The sequence below is a fragment of the Dromiciops gliroides genome, chromosome 5 (genome assembly GCF_019393635.1).
Source record: "Dromiciops gliroides isolate mDroGli1 chromosome 5, mDroGli1.pri, whole genome shotgun sequence".
NCBI classification, from domain to species: domain Eukaryota; kingdom Metazoa; phylum Chordata; class Mammalia; order Microbiotheria; family Microbiotheriidae; genus Dromiciops; species Dromiciops gliroides.
The window spans coordinates 197,165,598-197,183,512 of record NC_057865.1 but is presented as its reverse complement, the minus strand read 5'-3'; positions in this window follow the sequence as shown (position 1 = coordinate 197,183,512).

Sequence of the window (17,915 nt, the reverse complement as noted above, 5' to 3'; positions counted from 1 at the left end):
TAAAGGGTTTTCTAAGGTTGTCTCAGAAGCACAGCCAGGCTGGGGAAGGGCTGAGCCTGAAGCTGCAAATGTAGTTAGAAAAAGGTGAGCATGCGCATCAGATCTCTGGACTTCCCAGGCAGGGGAAGCTATGGGCTTGGCCATAGGAGGAGTAGAGGGTGGGGTCTGGAGAGGAGGGGAGGGACCAGAGCAATTTGAATCAGACTTGATTTTGAACTCAGGCCTGGATTCCTCTTCCCCCACTTTGCCTCCAGGTGCTAGGGGATTAAAAGCTTCTAGAGGGTGGGTCATTGCCTCCAGGCATGCAAAATTAGAGCAACAATTAGTGTTAGAACTGGGAAAAGTTGCAGGAATCTCTTCAGGTTTCTCTGAAAAAGCATGGTTGGGAGAGTGGGAGATATTTCCTTGTGTGAGTATGTTGCTGGCTCTTCTAACAAAAATAAAAAGAAAAATAGAAAATCCACAAAAACAAAGCATTAACATGATCTTATCTCCCATTTGTCTGGTTAAACAGACTAAAATCAAAAATAGGATAATTAGGGAGTTTAAAAGGTCCATTGGAAAAAATTTAAAGGGAAAACACAGCCAATGCGCCAGTACTTAGCAGTTTAAAGGGAAAGGGAGGGGAAATTTCTTACCCAACCAGAAGATCAGAAGAAGACTGAGGGTTAGCTTTCCTCTTCGTGGTCAGCCATCTGTTAAGGGCTAAAATTCTAGCTAGTCTGTCTAAAATATCTAATGAGTGGTCGCCAATAAATTATAAGCTTTAGCAAGAGTTAGACTTTTAAGCATTTATTAAGGAGAATAAGAATTTGGTAAAGAGAGAGAGAAAAGCCTAGATTCCTATCTATTAAAGGGAGAGCACATTTCTAGCTCCGCTCTCCACCAGAGTCCAGAGGAAAGAGCCCGAGACTGAGCGCCAGTCTCTTCCTTCATCCTCCCACTAGCCCGCGTCACTTCCTGACTCCTGGTCTTGCCCTCAAAGACCTTCCCTTCATGGGCAGAACTCCTCTACAGTAAGTATCCAGCAGGTGGCGTTATTCCAATCGTTACACTAGTAAGTGTCAAGTGTCTGAGGCCACATTTCAACTCAGGTCTTCCTGAATCCAGGGTTGGTGCTTTATCCACTGCTCCACCTAGCTGCCCTGTTATTATTTTTTCTGATGATTTTTTCTCACTTTTAAATTCAACCTGGAACAGTGAAAAAATTATATTGGGACTCTTTTGAGGACAGGAATTGTTTCTTTAACCTTTCTTTGTATTCCCAGGGCTTAGCACAGTGCCTGACATTTAATAAGTTTTTATTGACTGACTGGTGTCAGAAGATCAGGAACCTAGTTCTAGTGTTGTTACTAACTACATGAGTGACCTTAGACAAGTCACTTCATTTCTCTTGATCTCAGTTTCCTCATTTGAAAAATGAGTGGATTGGACTGAAAGATCTCTAAAGTCTTGTCTGGTCACTTTCTGCTTTTCACTTTCTTTGATAGTTCAGATAACATCTCTTATGGTCTACTTGTTTCAAAGGTGTGTTACCCTTCTGTACCTAAATAGAATGTAAGATCCATGAGGGCAGGATCATAGATTTAGAGCTATAAGTGACTTTAGACATCATCCAGTGTATAGAATATTCTGTATAAGGATACTAACTGGCATAAATGCATATCAGTTATCAAATTAGGCTACATTCTAGCTGTGTGACCCTGGGCAAGTCATTTAACCCTCATTGTCCCACAAAAAAAATTAGGCTATATTAAAAGAACCAAGGTGAACCTCCTGTTTTGCATTCTGCTAGGGCTTCTGGGCTCTCTGTGTCATCTTCATTTTTGACGGGGATCATTCTTCATTAACTTTACATCCATGAAAGTCTCAAAGTTTATATAGTACACTAAAAATTTGTTCTTTAGAAATGTCCCTGGGGCAGCTAGGTGGCACAGTAGATAAAGGACTGGCCCTGGATTCAGGAAGACCTGAGTTCAAATCTGGCCCCAGACACTACACACTTACTATCTGTGTGACCCTGGGCAAGTCACTTAACCCCCATTGCCCCACAAAAAAAAGAAAGAAATGTCCCTTGGGCAGAAATGGCATATGGGCAGGAAGCCTGCATAATTTCTACATGATAGAATTTGGATAATTTTAATTTGGCCTTGTTGTTGTTTGTCCTTCATTCTCAAAGAGGACCATGATATGGGTAGGTACTGTCATGACTTGCAGTGAATTGGACTTAAGTGAGGGAGGGCTGTGTAAAGTCCCCAGCCTCACCCTCTCCTCCAGAGCCATCTGGGTCCAGTGGCACAATATACTTCAGGACAACGGGAGAAGACCCTAGATGCAGTGGGAAACCTTGGCCTTTTAAGCTACTGCCTTTCACAGGTCTCAGTTTGCCTGAGGCAACACTCAATCAATGATTAAGGCTAGGTAAGGAGGCAAAGAAAGGCCTCTTTTATCTAGTCAAAAAGAAAAAAAAAATAGATGGGGAGGTTTGGGGAGAAGACCTTCAGAGTTTCTGGCCAAAATAGAAACAATTGCTATTTATACCCACCCCGAGCCATGAAGAGGCCAAACGATGGCCAAATGAGTCCTAGACTGGAACCTGTTGTCGACCAATCAAATGAGAATCAGAGTTCTTTGAATTTGGGTAATTTTAATTTGGCTCAATATTAAGTTATATATTATGACTTCTCAACTGTGTTTCTTTTAGTGTGTGTGTGTGTGTGTATGTGTGTGTGTATACACACATGTAGTTACTTACTAGGACTTCATCCATCAATATTCTCTCTTTCTCTCTCTTTTTTTTTTTTGTGGGGCAATGAGGGCTAAGTGACTTGCCCAGGGTCACACAGCTAGTTAAGTGTCAAGTGTCTGAGGCCAGATTTGAACTCAGGTGCTCCTTAATCCAGGGCCAGTGCTCTATCTCCTGCACCATCTAGCTGCCCCCAATATTCTCATTTAATAAACACTGCCACAATGTAAAAGGCTATTTTTGATTGAAATTTATTCATTTTTAAAGAAGTATGGGATGGAAAGATAGAGAGGGGAAAATATTTACGTTCAAAAGCACCAGATCACTGTTTTCTTTTTCTTTTTCTTTTTTGTGGGGCAATGAGGGTTAAGTGACTTGCCCAGGGTCACACAGCTAGTGTCAAGTGTCTGAGGCCAGATTTGAACTCAGGTTATTTTTGGTTTAAAAAAGGGTTATTCATTACATTTTTAAAATATATAACATATGTTAATACAAATGTAGTTATATGCAACAAATAAGACCTCTATATTTTAATTAAGCAAGAAAAAAAAAGATTTGGTCTAGGATGGACTAAGTCCATCCCACCTGCAAGTAGGGGAATGGAATTGTTGACTTCGGAAGGTTCTTTCCAGGCTTAGGATTCAGGGATTCCTAGAATTGTTGGCTGGAAGAGTCATGCTTACAATAAATTCTTTATGTAGGGGACTAAAGGTGACAGGAATCATGCTTCTGGCCTGATGTTTGTCTTGTTGGCTAGCCAGAGATAGCCATCTGTTTGCCAACACCTCAGCAGCTGCCCAGGCTTTCTCTACTCTACTTCCTTTCCTATTTCTCAAAACTACTGTAAATTGGCAATGAGGAAGTGAAGGCAAAATAGACAGGGGATTTGGTCAGATCCCTGCATCAGTGTAGAGACCAAATGAAAGATGATGTCCCTCCTGGCTGGGAAGCCACTCATGCCTTTTTGTCTATGACCCCTAACCCAGGAGAGACAGTGAGTGCAGTGAAGGGCAAAGAATATTGGAACTGTTTGGAGTCAGAGTACCAAGCTCTGCTGCTTATCTGTCAGTGTGACTTTAGCCAAGTCACTCTGTTCTCTGGCCCTCAATTTTCTCATCTATAAAATGACAGGGCTCTGTTCCTCTGAGATTTTTTTCCGGCTCTAAAGTCTATGATACAGCAATTCTATTTTTTACTTTTTTGAGCGTGTGTGAGGCAGTTGGGGTTAAGTGACTTGCCCAGGGTCACATAGCTAGTAAGTGTCAAATGTCTGAGGCCAAATTTGAACTCAGGTCCTCCTGAATCCAGGGCTGTGACACCTAGCTGCTCCAGCAATTCTATTTTTTCCTTCCTATCTGTTCAATAAATACTTTTGGTGCAGTGGATAAAGCACTGGCCCTGGATTCGGGAGGACCTGAGTTCAAATTCAGTCTCAGGCACTTGACACTTACTAGCTGTGTGACCCTGGGCAAGTCACTTAACCCTCATTGCCCCACAAAAGTAAGTACAAGTAAAGGAAGGCAGAAAGAAAGGAAGGAAGGAAGGAAAGTAAGTAAATAAATGCTTTTTGATAGCCTGCCATGTGCATAGCATGGAGCTCTGTTCCAAAATACTGCCCGTGCTTGGACTATATTTTCCCCAGACTGCCTCATGGGTCTCTAATCAACAAAATAACAAATGCCCTGGTAGAAACAGACTACAATGAAAGAAGACAATAGGATAACTGGTTTGGAGCTGGAAGGGACCACAAATTCTCAGATGCAGTGGTCACTTTTCCCCAGGGTTTCCATCATTTCCATCCTAGGAACATCTTCCTTCCTGTTTGTAAAACAAAATTGAATCCCTCCTTTCTGGTCCCTCTATCTTTTGAGTGAAATTATTGTAAGTGAAGGACTTGCTTGTCTACTTTTTTTCTTTTTTTTTGCAGGGCAATGAGGGTTAAGTGACTTGCTCAGGGTCACACGGCTAGTAAGTGTCAAGTGTCTGAGGCCGGATTTGAACTCAGACCCCCCTGAATCCAGGACTGGTGCTTTATCCACTGTGCCACCTAGTTGCTCCCTACCCAAAAACTGGCGTCTCTCCATTATCTAACCGACTGTTAAAACTTTTTACCACAATGTGCTAGTCATTGTATTAGGCATTTCAGACATCGAGATAAAAATTAAATAGTCCTCACTCTCAAGAAACTTATTTTCTGTTGCAGGATCTGACCTACATTCATAAGTACATACAATTAAAATATGTGCAGAATAAACACAAAATAAGTGCAAGGTAGCTAAATGCAAGAAGAGGAGGGTACTCACAGCTGGGGGTAGTTTTGTGTAGAAGATATCTGTGTCTTGAAGGAAGTGAGGGATTCAGTGTGGCAGAGGTGAAGAGGGGGTGTATTCCAGGCAAAGGGGATGACCGATGCAAAGGCAGAGTGACGTGTGGAAAATAGCAGGTTTTGCCGTACCATTGAGAGGGAAGGAAGGAAAGAAGCAAGCAAGCATTTACTACGTACCTGCTCTCTGCCAGGCACTCTGCTAAGCACTTTACAATTATCATCTTGTTTAATCTTCACAATAACCTTGCCAGGGGGGTGCTATTACTGAAGTAGATAGAGGTTAAGTGACTTACTCAGAGTCATACTGGCAAAAAGTGCCTGAAGTCCCATTTGAACTCATATCTTCCTGACTCCACACCCAATGCTCTATCCACTGTGCCACCTAGCTTATGACCAGACCTTAAAAGCCAATCAGGATTAAAAAAAAGCCAATCAGAAGGGTTTAGATTTTGTCCTGGAGGCAATAGAAAGCCACAGGAATTTTTAAAAATTGAGGGCAGCTAGGTGGCGCAGTGGATAAAGCACTGGCCTTGGATTCAGGAGGACCTGAGTTCAAATCTAGCCTCAGGCACTTGACACTTACTAGCTGTGTGACTCTGGGCAAGTCACTTAACCCTCATTGCCCTGCAAAAAAAAAAAAAAAAGAAAACTTTTTTTTTTAATGAAAAAGGATTTTTTCCTTTCCTTCCCATCTCCCCTAAGAAAAAGAGAAAAAGTGCCATAACAAATTTGCATCCTTAAGCAAAACAATTCTTATGCTGGCCATGTCCAAAAAATGTATGTTTCATTCAGCATCTTGAGTCCATCACTTCATCATCAGGGCTATGTCATTCCAGTTGGTCATGGCATCGATCAGAGTTCTTAAGCCTTTTGAAGTTGTCATTGTATAAATTGATTTCTTGGTTTTATTCACCTCAATCTGTATACATCTTCCCCAAACTATCGCTTTGGATTTTTCTTAGGTCAAATAGTATTCCCCTGCATTTACATAGCATAATTTGTTTGGTCATTCCCCAACTAATGGGTACCCCCTGATTTCCAGTTTTTTACTGCTACAAAAAGAGCTGCTATAAATATTTCCATACATATGAATACTTTTATTTCTTTGGGTATAGGCTTAGTAATGGTATCACTTGGTCAAAGGGTATGCACAGGTTAGTGACTTTACGGGTATACACACACACACACATGCACACATATACATATACACACACATACCCCTAAAGTCACTAACCTATATATGTGTGTACAAACATGTGTATATGCACGCACATATTTGTATATATACACATATACACATGTATATATATATACATACACACACACACACATACACACACTGATTTCCATAATGGCTAGACCAATTGTAGCCCCTCCAACATTTGTCATTTTCTATTTTTCCCACGATGAATTAATTGTCTCATGACATGAAGGATCTGGGTATGCTTCTGCTAAATTTCCTTTTTTGGCTCATTTGGTACTCTAAATGTGATCTTTATCTAGTGGCCAATAAGTGAATGTGCTACAAAATGAACCAAATCATATCAATATTGATATTCTCACCTTCAAGGAAATAAGAAGACAAAAGCAAGTACCCAGATGTCTCATGGGGAGGCAAAGTAAGGAGCTAGAGTTAGTCCTTCCATGTGTCTAGCCAAACTGGACTTCCTTCTGTCCTCACAGAAAACATACCATCTCCCAGCTAGCTGGTGCAGTGCGTAGAATGATAGGCTTGGAGTCAGGAAGTCCTAGGTTCAAATCCTGTCTTAGCTACTTACTAGCTGTGTGTGACCATGGGCAAATCACTTAACCTTCCTGGGCTTCTGTTTTCTGGTCTGTAAAACAAGGAGGTTTGGACTTAATGATCTCCTTGGACTTTTTTTTTTTTTTTTTTTTGCAGGGCAATGAGGGTTAAGTGACTTGCCCAGGGTCACACAGCTAGTAAAGGTCAAGTGTCTGAGGCCAGATTTGAACTCAGGTCCTCCTGAATCCAGGGTTGGTGCTTTATCCACTGCACCACCTATCTGCCCCATGGACTTAATGAAGTTTCCTTCCACTCTAAATCTATGATCCTATTTTCCTCTGTATTCATGCCTGGAATATTCTTTCTTAGAAGACCCAATTTCCTTCCTAATTTCCTCACCTACTAGTGTCATTTTTTTTTTTTTTAGTGAGGCAATTGGGGTTAAGTGATTTGCCCAGGGTCACACAGCTAGTAAGTGTTAAGTGTCTGAGGCTGGATTTGAACTCAGGTACTCCTGACTCCGGGGCCGGTGCTCTATCCACAGCGCCACCTAGCTGCCCCTACTAGTGTCTCTTAATCAAAATTATCTTCTGGTTACTTTGTATAGATTTTGTATGTATGTTTACATGACGTTTCACTGACGGAATGTAAATTTCTCAAGGGCAGGATCTATTTCTTTTTTGTCTTTGCATACCCTGTGGCCTAGGACAATGCCTCAAACATAGCAGATACCTAATAAATTCTTATTGACTAATTAGTATAGTGATCCATTGATTAATAATATCCATTAAAATAGAAAACAAGAAGACATAAACTCACCAAAGATTTTCACCCCGTTATGAAGGAGATCCGATGTAGAGTCCAAACGGAAGATGTCAAGGTCTCTGTGTGGATGACATTCATGATGTCAATCAAGCACTTCCGGGTCAAACATGGAGTCCACCTAACAAAGGATGGTAAAGACTGTGTCTTCTGGGTAACTTGCAAACCTAATAAAAAAGGATGTAAAGCAAAGAAGGATTAGGATTGGGGTTCGGACAATGTATATCACCAAAGTTAGATGCTATAGAGAGTAGGCACAAAGAAGGCAGAACAGATAGCTGAGACACACAGAAATTCACAGAGGACAATCCTAGAAAGGAGCTGATAGTAACACCCATTGCACCAAGTGCCTGTATACACATGCCCCAAGTGTAGGTAATTAAAGAAGAACTAGGGTCCTAATTCAAGAGGACAAATTTGACCTCATGGTAATCACTGGAAACTTGGCAAGATGAAACTCATGACTGGAGTGGGGCTCTTGATGGGTTTACCTTATTCAAAATAAACAGGATAGTTAAAAAGAGAGGGGAACTTTGTATATTAACAAAGTATACCCATGAAAGGAAATCCAAGAACTAGAGTGAGAAAGTACGATGGAGGGTATTAGGGTGAAGGTCAAAGAAGGGAATAACAAGTGATTTTGTTATCAGAGAGCATCCAAACAGAAAGAAGAAATAGGTGAGGAGTTTGAGAAACATCAGAAGCATGTCACAGAAGCATGATATGACAGTGACGGGGACCTCAATTATCCAGACATCTGCTGGAGTTTTCTTTGTCAAAAGCAGAGTACCGAATACCTTCTTGATTTACCTTAGTGGTAATTTCATGCTGGAGGAACCAACAAGGGGAATTTCTGTTATGGATGTGATGATCACTAACAAGGAGAAATTGGTTACTGGAGTAGAAATGATGGAAATCCTGGGGATAGAGGAGAAGAAACAGACATGTTTTGATGCATACCCTCTATTTGGGAAAAGCAGATTTTAAAAGGTTAAGAGGAGTGATAGCTAAAGAGAGAGTAAAAGGTTTTAAAGAAATTCAGCCTATATGGAGCTGCTCAAGAATGATTTTCTGAAACAACAAAGGGAGACAATTTCAATAAGGAGGAAAATGGGATTTATCAGAAGAGATCAATGGGAGTACACAAGGAACTCAACAACCAATCTATATTTTGAAAAGAAATGTATAGAAGACGTAAGCAAGGTCAGTCAGTGGATGTAAGATTATGACATGGTCCTGTAAAAATAGCGTCTAAATAGTTAAGCTAAACCTCAAAATGAGGAGAAGCTGGTTATGGGAATCTAAGGACAAAAAAAAAAGGTTTTAGCTGTATTTGGAGGAAAAAGGTCAAAGAAGGGACAGGTTCCTTGTTGGGGGTTGATGAGATAATGATAACTTATAACATGGAGAATGTAAAACTGTTGAATTCTTTTTTTTTTTTTTTTAGTGAGGCAATTGGGGTTAAGTGACTTGCCCAGGGTCACACAGCTAGTAAGTGTTAAGTGTCTGAGGCCAGATTTGAACTCAGGTACTCCTGACTCCAGGGTCAGTGCTCTATCCACTGTGCCACCTAGCTGCCCCAACTGTTGAATTCTTTAACCCTACCAAGGAGAATGACATTTTCAGCGGAAATGGTAGAACAAAAATAATTAACAAGCAATTGATACCTAAGATAATTAAGGAGATGGAGAACACTTTTCTAATGCTCCTCTTTAATGCTATGAGCTTGAATTCCATCCTGGTGTGATCTCCCCACTGTTAGTTGTCAGCATCCGACAACCCAGTTCCATTTAACCAATTGATATCAATTAATTTTTTTTTGATGGGGCAATTGGGGTTAAGTGACTTGCCCAGGGTCACACAGCTAGTAAGTGTCAAGTGTCTGAGGCCAGATTTGAACTCAGGTCCTGCTGAATCTAGGGCTGGTGCTTTATCCACTGCTCCATCTAGCTGCCCTGATATCAATTAACTTTTATAAAATGATATTTACCAGTAGCTCTTGATGAATTTAAATCACAGAGCTGCCCCTAAATGAAGGCATTTAAAAGAGTATTGCATCAGGCAGCTAGGTGGCACAGTGGATAGAGCTCCGGCCCTGGATTCAGGAGGACCTGAGTTCAAATCCAGCCTCAGACACTTAACACTTACTAGCTGTGTGACCCTGGGCAAGTCACTTAACCCCAATTGCCTCACAAAAAAAAAAGAGTATTGGATGACTAGAACCTTGACCTTCTCTTGGTGTAACTTCTTTCTGCCTAGTGGCCTTGGGAGGTTCAAAAGCTCCAGAAAGTGAATAATGGGAATAGAGTCCATGTCAGGGTTTATAGCCAGCTGCTCCAGCCCAATCCTCATTCTCCTATAGCTAGATTGCTCTCTCAGGACTCTAGGGTGCTCCTAAGGAATTGGAGTGCTCTTCTCTAATGCTATCAGCTCAAAACCCATCCTGGTGTATTTTCCCTACTCTGAGCTGTCAGCATCTAGCATCCTAATTCCATTTAACTAATTAACATTGATTAGCTTTTCTTTTTTCTTTTCTTTCTTCCTCTTTTTTTTTTGTGGGGCAATGAGGGTTAAGTGACTTGTCCAAGGTCACACAGCTAGTAAGTGTCAAGTGTCTGAGGCCGGATTTGAACTCAGGCCCCCCTGAATCCAGGACTGGTGCTTTATCCATTGTGCCACCTAGCTGCCCTGATTAGCTTTTACAAAAAGATATTTACTTTCAAGAAATAGAAAGAATGTGAATAAACAGTTATCTTCCCAACTCTTTGGGGGTACATCCTCTTCCACCTCAGTCTCTGGGAGAGTTGGTTCATACTTAACACATTAGCATTGGTTCCACCAAGTCCATGTCCAAATGTGTCTTTGCTGTTGGATGAGCCCTTGTCTTGGCTACCACTGGGTAGGTCCCTAAGGACAAAGTCATTCTTCTTTCCTCAAGGTCCCCTAGCTTAGCAACCCTGGAATGGACTACAAAGAGTGCATTGTTGTTATGCTTATCTCCATCTAGATGAGTTTTGTTAGGCTAATTTTATGCCTTTTAAAGCCATTTTATTTATTTTATTTTGTTATTATTATTTTTTTTGCAGGGCAATGAGGGTTAAGTGACTTGCCCAGGGTCACACAGCTAGTACATATCAAGTTTCTGAGGCCGGATTTGAATTCAGGTCCTTCTGAATCCAGGGCTGGTGCTTTATCCACTGCACCACCTAGCTGCTCCTCTTTTAAAGCCATTTTGAATGGAATTTCTCTATCTAGTTTGTTGGGGTTTTTTTTTTTTTTGGTTAGTGATGTGCAGAAAGGCTAATGACTTCTGAATTTATTTTGTCTCTTGCTACTTTACATGTTATATGTTTTAATCACTTTTGTTGAATTTTGTAAAGAGAGATGTTTTCTCTATGTTAACTGCTAAAACCACAATTAATTTCTCTTAAAAATTTTTTATTAGGTTGCATTTTAAGCACTGTATAAATAATAGTGGAAAGAATGGTCATCTGCACTTTACCTTAATCCATGACAAATCATGCTGATAATTGGTTTTAAGTACAGACTTTGGATTATAGTTTTTAAAAAAGAACCTTTCATTTCTGTGCTGTGTTTATAACATAAAGGAGAGCTGCATATTGTCAAAGGCTTTCCCTGTATCTATATAGACATTATTTTTTTTTGATTGGCCTTGTGATTTTATGATAATCAGAACTTATAGCTCTAGTTGCCTGGTACACTGAGAAGTTAAGTTGTTTGCCCAGTATCATACAGGCACTATGTATCAGGGATGCTTTTAATTATTTTTGGTATTAATATAATTTGTGACATTTGTAGCATTTCTGATGTTGAAACATTCTTCTGATCATAAATCCAATCAGATCATAGTGAATAACTTTTAAAAATCACAAAAAATCACTCTAGCTTCTTTGTTCATATTTTAATATTTTGTATCAATATTACTTATTAATAATACACATTAGTGGTCTATATTCATATAACAAATATAATAAACATAGTGGTCTATACTTTTATTTTCCTCTTTTATTCTTCCCTGGTTCAGATGTAAGGCATATTTTCCTTATAGAAGGAATCTGGTAAGGCACCTTCCTCCTCTGTTTTTGTGAAGACTTTATGTACCTTTGACTTTAATTGTTCTTTAAATGTTTGATAGAATTTCCTTATAATTTGTCTGGACTCCTCCTCTTCCCCTTTGGCTTACTCAGTTTCTCTTTCTGAGCTCAGGTTGTTTAGATTCTCAATTTCCTGCTTTGTTAATCTAGGTATTTTATATTCTTCTATATATTCACTCATTTGATTTGGGTTTTGATTTTTGTTTAGATACAGTTAAATAGAACAGTTTCTGATCATTTGCTTTATTTTTATGGATTCTCCAACCTATGCTCTTTTCCACAGGTCATTAGGCAGGGACCATTGCTGTGCTGAGAATATGACTATAAACTAATTTCAGTGCTTAGAAAGAGGAGGCAGGATTTATTGAGTCCAGCACTGTTCAATTAAGAGAATCCTACATTTTCTCCTACATCCCTTAGTTGTAGGATTTGGGGGTGGGGGAGTAGATGCTTGGAAGACTTAGAAACATTCCTTCAGTAACTATTTCTTAAGCACCTCCTGTTTGCCAGACTAAGTATTCTTCTCCTGCCTCATCATGGAGGTGACCCTGTATCTCAAAGGCCAGCAGGGCATAAGCTCTGGCAGGTGGTTCCAAATCCCAAGCTAGAATGACTTCAAGTATAGGTCCACTATGTGACTGAGGATTAGCCAAGGCAAGTTCAGTGAGGCTCTTTACCAGAAGGTTAATCACAAGGTGATTTTTTTTTTTTTTGCTTCAACTCATAAAGACCGTCTTGTTGTTGTTCAGTTGTTTCTCACTCTCCATGACCCCATTTGGGGTTTTCTTGGCAAAGATACTGGAGTGCTTTTCCATTTTCTTCTCCAGCTCATTTTACAGATAAGGAAACTGAGGCAAATAGAGTTATGTGACTTGCCGGGGTCACACAGATAGTAAGTGTCTGAGATTGCATTTGAACCCAGGATTCCTGACTCCAGGCCCAGCACTCTATCAACTACAGTACCACCTAGCCGCCTACTAAGGCATAAAACAATAGTGATCTGTATTGCTGGAGGAAAAATCAATATGAATGAAATCAAGGATTCTTGAATAATATTCTGGGCACTGTCCTAGGGTTCTAGGTGTAGGAACCTGTAAGGTCAATTATCCATTAAGGTCAGAAACATATGAGTGTCCCTGACAGAAAAAGAAGAGAAGGTGTTTTATTTGTGTGATTTTAAGTAAATTTCTGGGCCTTGTTCTCTCCTGTTTAGCATTTAAAGCACTTCACAAAGTGGCTTCAAGCTGTCTTTCCTGGCTTAGTGGATATTACTATCATTCCTGTGCTCAATGATCCAGCCAAAATGGCCTTCTCCTTTACACATATGTTCACCATGGTTGGAACACTCGCCTTCCTCCCACCCACCTTTTAAAAATCCCTAGATTTCATGAAATCTGTGCTCAGGCTCCATTTCCTATGAGGCCTTTCTTGACACTTTCCTGCTCATGTCACCCAGCCACTTTCCTCCTCGCAACCTGACAGGACATTTTTTTTTTTACGGGGCAATGGGGTTAAGTGACTTGCCCAGGGTCACACAGCTTGTAAGTGTTAAGTGTCTGAGGCCAGATTTGAACTCAGGAACTCCTGAATCCAGGGCCGGTGCTCTATCCGCTGCGCCACCTAGCCGCCCCCGGGACATTTATTTTGTATGCATTTATGTGCCTATCATATGGACCATAAGCAACTTGAGGGCAAGGACTTGTAAAATTTTTGTCTTTGCATCCTTGTGCCTAGTACAATTCAGGCATAGAAGGCACTTAATGCGTGCTTGTGACTGGATTGATGGATTCTCTCAACCTGCAGAATGAGGAGAATCATGCTGGTGTCTTTCTGCCTGCCCATTAGAGGTTGAGTGGTAAGACAATCTCATGCTTCTTAAAGGAAAGACACAACTGCAACCCAAAGATTTGTCATTGGTTTTTTAATGGGGGTGTGGGGGAGGGAGGTGGAGAGACAGAGGAGAGATACAGGATGGAGATAGGAAGGAGAGGTTGGGGATCAAAACAGCTTAGAGAAATGTATAAAAAGAGCGCTTTTTTCCCATTGGTACATGAAATGGTTTGTGCACAGCACATACATTTGAAACAATACAGAAGCATCACATCTCTTACTAACATTTGACTGATCAGCTCCTGTTTTCTGACCTGTTGTACAAACCTCTAGAACTGTGAAGGCTCGATATGAGGTATATCTTCATTTACAGGAAGAGAAAACAATGTCAGGATGCAACACTGTCCAGATTTGTGCAAGAAGGAAAGCCCCAAAATGTAATTGTTCATTGAGGTATATCTCAGACAGGTGCTGCAGGTGGGCAAATGAGGAGGGCCCAGAATTGAATAGGAGTAGAACCGGGACAGAATCACATTTGGTAAATGTCTTAGCATTGTCAAGATGCTCACTGCATCTTTTTAGCACCAATATTTTTCCCAGTCATGCAATGTGGCTGTGGATCATGGCACCCCATGATCTCCGAAGACTCACAATTACAAGTGACCCAAAGGGGCAAAGGAAAGAAGCATGGTAGAGGTGATCAGGCTGTAGTACATCACTAATGATGACCTATGTTTGAGTTGGGCAGATCTATTTTCAAAGATGTATGTAGTAGTGACTAAGAATCACAGAATAAGAAGGGATGGGTTGGTCATGATGGACACAAGTAGAGTCAGGGACCATGCCAATGAGATCACTGACCTATCAGAGGAGAAAGGTATTGAGATGTACAAGCAGTTGTTTTCAGGCATCCAAGTGGTAGGAGAGAGACATATTTGCACTTGATTTGGCCTCTGATTCACACAGTGGTTGGAGCAGGGTGGATCGCATCCATGGGGCATTTGATATTTGCAGTATAATATCAAACAGCTCCTAGCCCCTCTCCCTTCTTCTTTTAGAAGCTTGAATCCCCCAGAGGACAAGGAGGGATGATGAGGATAAGTCAGTATACCTAGACACTGCTGATGGAAAGATGCATGAAAATTAGCACCTGTCTCCATGTGTAACCTGAAGACAGGTTGATATCCTAAGGTCTTAGAGGCTAGAAACAGAGCCCAGAAGATTAGTTTGCAAGGAAAGCTGTGCTGGGGTCCAAGACAAACCAAGGGGACAGAACTTAGACATTGGTGCATATCTTGGGAGGAGATGGGAGTGGAGGCACATGGGTCCTTATAGGACCTCATGTCCAGTGCAGCAAGTGTACTAGACCATGATAGGACTACCCCAGGAGGGGGAATTTATTCAGTGCCCTGAGCTTCTAGAGACAAGAGTAGTAAGTCATCCATCCTTAATATGATGACCTGAAAAAAGAAGAAGAAATTATCTCTTATATCTCAACCCCAGGTAGATTGCAAAGGATGGGAGATGGACAGGGAAAATGAGTTTACAAGTTTTACAAAAGAAGGGTTTTTTCCCCCCAGAGCAATGAGGGTTAAGTGACTTGCCCAGGGTCACACAGCTAGTAAGTGTCAAGTGTCTGAGGCCAGATTTGAATTCAGGTCCTCCTGAATCCAGGGCCAATGCTTTATCCATTGTGCCACCTAGCTGCCCACAAAAGGAAACATGTAAGAAGGTAAGGAACTTATGGCAGATATTGGGGAGGGTGTGTGTGTGTGTGTGTGTGTGTGTGTGTGTGTGTGTGTGTGTGTGTGTGTAAAACATGACTGAGATATAATAAAAAAAAAGACAGAAAAGTCATTTGGTACTCCCACAGTGGGTCTTCACAAAGGCAGAAAGCCTCTAGGCAATTCTTGAATTATCTAGTAAGATTACCAACTCCCCCAGCTCCCAGCTAAGGAAGTTATCTCCTCTCAGGGTCATGCGTCCAGACGGCCTTGTGAACCTGGAAAGGCAATAATGCCACCTTTCTGTCCTCATGGGTAGAAGAGAGGCCACCCAGCCCTGGATTTCAGGAGTCCAGAAGACTTCTTGAGAACTTAGAAAAGGGCTGGTCTTAATCATTCTTAGCTCCCCTAAGAGACTGGGCTTTGGGGGTAGAGAGGGGAAATCATTCTTGGCTTCCCTTACCCATGACTGAATCAGTCTTTTCAACAATCACTTTGGTTCTGTGTGACTGGCTAGGGTGGGATTAGGATAGTATATATAAAGAAGAGATTCTCATCCATTCCTGGGTTATCCATCCTCTACATCCCTCTACAATCCTGGGGATCAGGGACCTCAAGTCAATATAGTCAATTCCAAACAGTGACAGACTTCCAAATTATGAATCACACAAGCTTCTTACTATTCTTCTTCCTCTTGGACATCACGTGACACTTTTTTACCTTCACCAGAAAGAAGGCAGAGCAAAGAAGAGGGGATGAAATTCAAGCTGTCCATTTACCAAACTCAGTCACTTGAGGGAACATGTAAACTTTTGGCTATTAAAAGGGGGTTGGGCTATTTGCAGATTTCACTTATTACAATTCCCACAGGTAATCAAAGGTTGACAGTTCAGTCTAAATTAACTTCTACCTAACTTGTACTTGGGGAGAAACACCTAACTAACCACTGCAAACCTATAGAGGACATTTTGAATTGGCTCGTTTTCTATCCACTCCTAGGTTGGAAAAGGGAAGTTGATATCTGAAACAGCTCCCAGTCAGGATTTGAGTCATCCAATATGTATTTGAAGAGGATATAGCAGTAACCTTGGCCCTTGTGGCACTCTCTGGAGTTTCCTTCTACTAAAGCCAAGTTTGTGCAAAGAGATGAGAAGGGAGGAAATGATCCCCTGGCTTATCTACCCTGCCTCTTTCCTTGACTGAGATGATCCACCACCTTCCCTTTTGGCATTCTGTTGCCATTCTTCCAGCCCCCCAAACCCCAGATTATGAAGTCACATCTTGGGATCCCTAATAAAGATGCTTTCTACCATCATTGACTCAATAATATGGAAGAAGCCTCCAGAAATCACCTCGCCCAGATCCCTGCCTCCAAGCAGGCCACACACATGACTGCCTTTGGTATTTGACAGACAGGCCTACATCTAACGTAGTTTCTAGCCTTCAGGTCCTGTAGAGCCTTCTCTGGTCCACATACCCACTGCTCGGTTCTATTTATAGATGGGTGCATCTGCAAATAGAGAGGTATGCTGAGGTTGAAGGTATTTGCAACAGATGAGGGATTGTCTTGCAGTCAGGGCGGGGGGGGGGTCAAGAAAATGGTGGCAGGGTGGGATGTCAGGTCATTCTGTAACTTTCTGGTTCACATATGCAGAGAATGTTTTGTACTCTGACATGGCTCAGTCTGCTTTTAGATTTAGGAGTGTTCCAGCAGGGCAGGAATCTGAAGGCAGAGAGTCAGTATTTATAGTTGACTTGGGGACCTCCACTTCAAAAGGCAGGGGGTGTCATGGAATCTAGCAGACAAGGGTTCACCTAATGCATGGCTGATGTCAGCAGCTCTTTTTTTCACAGAATTAGCATAACCCTTGGACTATGTGGGAAGAGTGGACCTTCAGAGAGCCATTCTGCCAGCTCCAAGCTAATGAGTCTGGAGATTGGAGCTGTTGGATTGTATTTGCCAACTGTGTTCTGGTAACATGTCCAACTTTTTTTCTACCCTCTTCCTCGTCCCTTCAAAGGAGGTTGTATCTGAGGTTCCTTACCATCTCAGGTTCAAATGATGTTTCAACACAGAGAAGAATTATGGGCAGGCAGCTTTGTTGCTGCCTTTATTCTGAAGAGAACCTTCCAAGTGAAAGGGGCCTCCTTAGAGCATCCAGTTCACCCTTTGCCTGCAGGCAGGTCTGTTTCAACCATTCTAGGCAGCTGTTCTTCCCTTTTTTACTCTTAAGGAGATACCCCCAGCTCCCCTTGGCAATGCATTCCAGTGCCAGAGAGTCAAGAATCTTTGCGTGTCTAATCACCATTCCTCCTGTTCATAGCTGAAATCTCTTGCCGTGTACTCCATGGGCTCACGGGACAGCTGCTCCTTGCTTGCTGTGAAGTCACTGGCCTCTGAGTGGAGAGTTGAGGGAAAAGGCCATATAACAGAGCATCCATCAATCCTGACTGTTTGACAAGTGACATACTTGTGGGCAGATTCCTGTAGTCATGAAGCCAGGAGAAATGAAACTCAATGCCTTCAAATGCCTCTGTTCTGTACATATAAGGACGTATCAGTATGCATAAACATGCGCACACAAACCCCCTCCCCCCCTCCATGTGT